Source organism: Parasteatoda tepidariorum, chromosome 9, assembly GCF_043381705.1.
Source record: "Parasteatoda tepidariorum isolate YZ-2023 chromosome 9, CAS_Ptep_4.0, whole genome shotgun sequence".
NCBI lineage: Eukaryota > Metazoa > Arthropoda > Arachnida > Araneae > Theridiidae > Parasteatoda > Parasteatoda tepidariorum.
The window spans coordinates 64,585,194-64,592,915 of NC_092212.1; the positions used below are offsets into that span (position 1 = coordinate 64,585,194).

Sequence of the window (7,722 nt, forward strand, 5' to 3'; positions counted from 1 at the left end):
TTCAAGAGGTCCACGAGGGAAAAATGCACAATATTACCGTGATTACAGAGCACGGAAGCGAGCGGAGCAGGAAAAAGAGTCGTTGAATAGAACTAGTGATCCTTCTACGACTGCTGATTCTTCTACAATTAACGTAGCAGGTTGCGAAGTTTAGCTTCTTCCATGCGGAGGGACTCCACCCACTATTTTTTTTTTACACCTATAAAGCATAATTTTCAGTGTTCTTATTTTTAATTTTCTATATTAGGGTTTTTAAAAGAATTTTAAATTAAATTTTTCAAACACAACATATTGAACCCCGGCAAGAAAAGTGACACAAGTTAAAAAAACCAGCAATTTTGAGGTTATATCAATAAAAAATATGTCTGAAGTGCATCATTAAGCTTAAAAAGTGTCACATCTCTAACTCCCAATTAATCCAGCTGAGGCCAGTTGCGTCAATTTTGTGTCTATTTCAGAATAAGTTTTATAGTATTCTTTAAGTTGATTTTTCTCGAATGCTGACACTGACCTTGCGGGGTGCGATATGTTAAAGCAGTGTTTCCCAAAGTGTGGTACGCGTACCCCGCAGGGGTACGGGAACTTCTCAGAGGAGGTTCGCGTTCGTATGCGAAATATCTTACAACAAACAAAAATTTCAAAAAATTTTATTTAAAAACAAAGCTAGCCATGAAAATTTACTATTACGGATTTTTCTATTGGCTCTTTGCAGAGTTAACAGTTAATAATTGGTGGTGTCAACAGCCAATTGTGATCTTTAACTTTTGTGTAATTTGTTTATCGTAAAAAATACATTCATTTTTTTATTAGTGGTACACAGCGTTACAAAAAAATTTGGAAAGGGTACACAAAAGCATAAAATTGGTTACCGCTAAAAGATATCGTTCGTCAAAATTGTAAGAGCTGGCAATACATTTTAAATAGCATTTTATCAAATCATATGAATGTTTGATTTATTTTATCACATTTTTTTAAACCTATACTTCACTTTAATAAATTTCTGAACTATTTATTTTTATCCAATTTTTTAAATTTGTACTTTTAACTAAAAACGTGAAACAATTTTGTTTAAACACGTAATTTTAGACAGCAAAGGATCGATTATTTACTCGTGGAATAACAGCAATGCGGTTTACTTATGTTTTTACAATAAAATCTTGAGTATACAAAATACTGTTTTTAAAGATTACTAGTCTTTTGTACGATTTTCACGATTCTTTGTTTGAGTTAGATCCTTTCAAACGATGTTTTGCCTAGGTGAAATTCTGCTCCATGATATTTTGACTGCATGAGATTTTGTCCAGGTGAAATTTCATCCAACGATATTTTGTCGGAGTGAGGCCTTGGTGGGGGGTGATTCTCTTTTTACACTTCTCCTTTTTCTCAAAAATACGTCTTAAGCATTTCCTCTCAAAAACTGCTTTCACTATCTCACAATAAAACCCCTTTAGCTATCATTAAAATCAAGTTAATTTATGCAAAGCAACGAATGTATTAAATATAAGAGATTCAAAAACGAAATGAATTCTGCCATTTTACTTTTCAAATGGTCCGCCATCGCTTATTACCGCATATGAAATTGGCAAATTTTATATAAACACTAATAATTGTGCTGATAAATCCGTTTCGGTATTTTATCAAAATATTTTGATAGAAGCATGTGATTTTTTCTCTTCAAGAAAGAGTAGAATATATTATTTAGGAAACCCAACGTCCCGTGACAAATAACTGTATTGATTGGAGTGAAAGTCCAGAAAACCGTAGATTATTATCCGCATTTAGACGGTGAAAAAAAAATGCGAGAAAAGAATGCAAGAATGAACATAACAGTCACGTATGATACGATATCATCATCTAAAGAAAACAATTTAATCCAAGAATGAAGCGTAAAACTTACAAACATGGTTTGTATACCAAAATTACTTTCACTAGATGGCTTCGTTCTCACAGAAAATGTCTAAACGTGCAATATCGGAATTTACCAATTACAAGGATTAGGATTTATATATATATATGTGTACTAGTTTATTTTTTATCATAACGAATGTGATCTTTTCCTTGCCAAATACAGGCTAAAAAAAAATAGGTTAAAAGATCTATCTATCAATCTTTTACATTAAAGAAAGACTTGAAAAAGAAGTTCCCAAGGTGGAGTTCCGCAATAAGGCCCTCAAATCGCATCCATTAAGATCGAAAGTAGAAATTAAACGTACAAGCCAACCGTAAATAGANATACAAAAGAAGAGAAAGTATTATATATATATGTATAAACACAAAGAATAATAATAAAATAATATAGAATCGAGAAACTATTATTGGGGAAAAAGTAAAGGTCTTCATCAGGACACATCCTTCACTATAATTAAATGCGATGTTTCTGAATAAAGAATAATTATCTTAAGATAATTTTTAGTTCGGTATTTTTTTTCCATCTGAATGTACTAATTTTTATATAGAACGTATAGGCTTATTTCCATACATATGCACTTGTCTGCTTCTTTGAAAATACTAACACATAAAAAAATTTATCACCATATCGTATCGCATCAGAAACTGAAATGTATTCTCACCTTCTTCCTACCACTCCTTACGTAGCAGATAAGTGGAAAAATTTAGTATTGCCTTGAGAAAAATTCCAGGTTATGAATAGATAACAAAATTGCACAAAAACTGCAGCTTGCAGAAAGAAACCGATTGCAGATTTGAAATCAGAAATGAATCTGTTCAAGAATCTCATGCAACAGAGAAAAAAAATGTTCCGAAATGAACTCCGTAACCTTGTAATTTTAAACCAATTCAGAAGACAAGGAAACTCCTGGATCAGTACCCCTAGTGATTTTGATTTGTTATGGGAACATGGAGGACTTTGAGACTCGATAGATTTAACATGCATCAGTCACCATTTACGACACTTCTTCGGGGAGTTATATCTACAACTGCCAAAGCAACAATATATTATCTACAACTGCCAAAACAACAATATATTATCTACAACTGCCAAAATTTTTTAACGGAAAAAATTTTAATATTGAATTACTTCTTCCCCGAATTCAAATTTTTTTAACGGAAAAATTTAAATATTGAATTACTTCTTCCCCGAATTCAAATTTTTTTAACGGAAAAATTTTAAATATTGAATTACTTCTTCCCCGAATTAAAAATTTTTTAACGGAAAAAATTTAAATATTGAATTTAAATCTTCCCCGAGAAAAAAAATGATAGCAGTGAATTATCTATTGTTAAGAATAGATTTACTCCTCCCGAAAATTATTTATTATTGAAATAGTTCTACTATCAGTATTTTCTCTTTTCCGTCTCGCTTTCAGGCCTGCGTGTAATAAATCAAACAAGAAATATTTTAAAAGACAGAAATTTCAATGTATTTGTTTAGTAAGTGAAGACTTATAACACAATATCCAGACAAAATATTACGTATATGAAACATCACATAAACTGAATGATGCGTTATACGAAATATCGAACACGTGTGTACACAAAATATAGGATCTAGGACTTAATATTGCTTATGCAAAGTATATATAGCGCATAAAAATACATTTATTTACTATAATGTGGACGAAATTTCTTATGATGAGTTTATTTATTCTATGTGAATTTCTCTTAAGAGCAGATAATACTGGGTTTTGTTTCCCTTCCTTTAGAATATAATTCAGAACTAAAAAAAAAAAATATGAAACATAATACAATAAATTAATATAAGTGAAATACTTCAAAAAATGAAAGAATAACAAAGTAGGCAGTTTATCATTTAAAACAAATTGCTCGTGGTAGTGAAATATTTCAATTTCCTTATTAAAATTCAAATATGGTAATAAATTTTTTTTAAATTACTAAAAAAAATAATAGAATAAAAGCGAAGAATTTATAATGTTTGCTTAAACGTTTAATATACTGAGTGAAGTTTTAAAGAAAGTTGCTTCGTTCTCCTTATTTGTCTGAAAATAAAATTTTTCCATTTTCCATTTTTTTTTATGTTTGGCTTATGCGCAAGATAAAATTTAATGAGTTTTTTATAATAACACTGGCAAAAAATTATTACTTTAAATTTTATAATAGTTTCGAAATAAATAACCATTATTATTATTTTAATCCCATTTTTAAATAAAAATATTATTTCCTATGACTCAGTTACCAAAAGTAAATAAATATTCTAAACATTTATGAAAATAATTTGCTCTTCATTAATTTTGAACGAATATTTATCACAACGGCTAACGCTTTTATTTTTCTTTTATTTATTAATTTATTTACTTTACATTGTGTTGTGGCAATAAGATGTGATTTAAAAAACGAAGTAATAAAGTTTACTTGCCTCTTTGGACTGATATCGAAAAACAATATTACGAAAAGAAAGTTGTTTAAAAATAACCAATATACAAAGCTGTCACTTAGTACGGTAGTTTGAGTGAAATTTCTTTCCAATGGCAAACTCTATGTATGCTTCTATGCAAATAATCTTGGTTTATGATTTTTTGTACAGAAAAAAAATTTAAATTTATTTATTTTTATTCTTATTTATTTATTTTTATTTATCTATTTTTGTTTATTTATTTATTCTTTTATTTATTTATTTATTTATTTATTTATTTATTTTATTTATTTATTTCATTTATTTATTTATTTTATTTATTATTTTTATTTATTTTTTATTTTATTTATTTTATATTTATTTATTTATTTTATTTATTTATTTTACTTATTTATTTATTTATTTTATTTATTTATTTTTTTATTTTTATTTATTTATTTGAAAAAAAATCGTTGGGAATGAAAATCTTTCGAAGAAACAAAAATCTTTTGCAGGAAGCAAAACTTTTTTGCAATATAAATTTTAGCTTGCCCACCATGTAATGACTTGGCAATTAATTTGACGAGTTCGTCAAGTTATTCAAGCCTTGTTTGGAAATTGTTCGATATTCTTAGGAAACTTTGATTTGAGAAAGCAAACAATCGTGCAAGTTCGCTATTAAAAGGTTAAAATGGTTCAAATGCTCAATAAAACCAAGTTTGAAATATTTAAACTGCTATTTTATTACGAATATTTTTGTTCTTTTAGGCAAGTAGTGCTTTAAAAAACCATTAATGAACAAATTACTAAAAGAATTATATGAAGAAACTTAAAAATTATTTTAATACCACTTTAAAACAAAAAATTTATTTATTTACTTTAATTTTAATTGAATGTCCTCTATGAGTAAACATTTGGTTGAAAGATATGTAAATTAATTGTTGACAGTTGTCGACAAGATTTTCATAATGCAATGCTTGAATAAAGTGTAATTAGAGATTTCAGCGTTTTTGTTTGAATATCTTTTTTTTCTTCAAAATAGTATTTATAACACAACCTCATTTTTAACATTTAACTTGACTAAGTAAAATATTTGCATTTACTAAAATATATTTACTTTTTATATGCATATAAATCTCTGATTAAAAAAATTAAAATTAGTAACGTTGCACAACTTACATCAAATTGGTTTAAATGAATGCACATTACCGCGCATAAAATAGGCTAAATTTTCAGATTACTGCAAGATAAAAGTTTGGACGTTAATAAATTAACATAATTGAATAGCAACTGTTAATTTCTTTTAAACTCTGGCAATGCCCTCTTACCCCCCAAAGAATTTTTTTTTTTATCTTGATTAATGATACTGCTGTATGTACAAAATCATTTTTAAAAAATTTTTCAACTGTATATAACAGTCCTATATTCACGTAAGCAACAGATAAATATGTTAATTTTTTCAGAAATTCATGGAACGAGTTAATAAACTAGTACTTTATAAATTTTTGCTAAAAATTAAAAAAGAAGAGATTTCACGTTTCTCAATGGTTGAATTGAATGTAGGATATTATCAAGAACGTGGCTATACTGCGCCAAATGTGAATGGAATTACGTAATAGTAAGATAACCAAACTATGTTCTTAACTAAGTTTGATACAAAAGAAGAGAAAGTATCACTGGGGTACACCAGGGTCTTAGGACTTACGTTTATCTGAACGAACTGCCGAGAAGGTGATACAAAAGTATCACGTTCTTTTTATGTTGTTCTTATTTCCTACTCTCAATATTCTGAATGAATAAATACCCTTTAATAGAATTTTACGTTGAAACTGCAAACAATTTTCTTCTAATGACAGTTAAGGTTATGGAGTAATATTTTATTCATGGAAGAAAATTGATTTAAAATAATTTTGACTACCACTACATACAGATAATTTAAACATGTATACATAAAATGCCAAATAAATTTCCTAATTAGAATTATAATTTGTGTAGAACAAATCACTTACCTTCAGCTAATGGTCACCCGCAAGTTGTAAGGATGTATTTCTTCAAATGGTTTGTCTGTATTTATTGTTCCCCGAATTCAAACAAAAATATATTATCCTTTTCACAGATACTATGAGAATTAATAAGCACAGAACAATATTTTTCTGAAATACGTCACCAATCCAAATATGTTTATAAATCCGAACAACAATCACAAACAACAGAGTTGAAGTTTTTAACTTATGAGCAAGAAAATTCCAAAATAAATGTTGCGGAAATATTATCGTTTGAAATGTTAAAATGTTTTTCAATATTTTCCCGAAATAAAAACTTCCATTTCTTTTCAAAGCAGTTATTTTATGCCGGTTTAAATGTAATTATCATAAGAGGGTACACGAAAGAAAATCTTTTTTTTTTCTTTCTTGTTTATCAATACAAACAGATATATCCATCAGCAAACGATTTTGATAATAACGAAACAAACTAAGTCAGGTGACGCAAACTGTCAGGACAAATCGCCTGCTATTTTAAAAAGAAACACATGTTCTCGTAGAGTTCGCAATTTGAAACACAAAAGACAAAAAGGAATCCAAGGTTATGCTCTTTGCGACCTTTTTCACTGTATGGGCGCAGCTGATATATATATAAAAATAAAATAAAAGAACATTAGTTAAAATGAAGAGCACTTCGATGCGGGACCACTCCGATCCGATCGCAGCAGTTAAATGCAGCAGCTCAGCATGACACCTTGTACCTGGCACAGAGCTGAGAAGGCATATGCTGAGCCTTCAGTCCGCCACAGGTTTACTACTCAACAAGTTCTTCTGAAGGCGGGGATGGAAATTGAGGGAAGAGTCACGTGACTCGGAGTGGGTTTACTCTAATGAGAGAGTGGTACATGCCCGTCAGAAAAGGGGGGGGGGCATTTGTGATTTTATGTGTATATTGTTTGTGTACGTTGCATGACCACAATCTTAATGTAAAAAATAATTTATTTTGACTGATCAGCATAAAAGCTGTCAAAAAAACTGACATATTTTACTTTCTTTCTTTCTTTTTTCTCATTGTCGATAAAATTGCGTGTAAAAATTAATAGAATAACGATTTTTTCGAGTGATTGCCGTTCTTGCCGATTGAGGAAAAAAAAATTGTTCTTCGACTCAATCAAATTTTCACAAATTTGATTTTACTCTTTAAAAGAACATCTAACTTTGATATAATAAAATTTATCAAAAGATTTTACGAAAATTAAACAATTATTTTTATGGAATAAGACCCTTCGTCATTTTTTAAAAAAAACTCTTTGTATCGCTTTTTGAGATATTGCAGTTTTTTCCCCCTCTAACTGAGAAAATAGAATTGCAATCGTTTCTTTCAGAGATTTTACATTTTCGAACTATTGCTGATCTGGAATTAAACAATTA

At 28.7% G+C, this 7,722-nt stretch overlaps 1 protein-coding gene across 1 annotated transcript in view; it reads right to left on the reverse strand.

The window, feature by feature from the left end:
* Positions 1 to 7,124, reverse strand: part of LOC107450885 (uncharacterized) — a gene marked incomplete at its 3' end in the record, with an annotated part of 39,786 nt that extends 32,662 nt beyond the window's left edge. Inside the window, 1 exon segment of the mRNA XM_071184959.1 lies at positions 6,319 to 7,124.
* Positions 7,125 to 7,722: the final 598 nt, after the last annotated feature.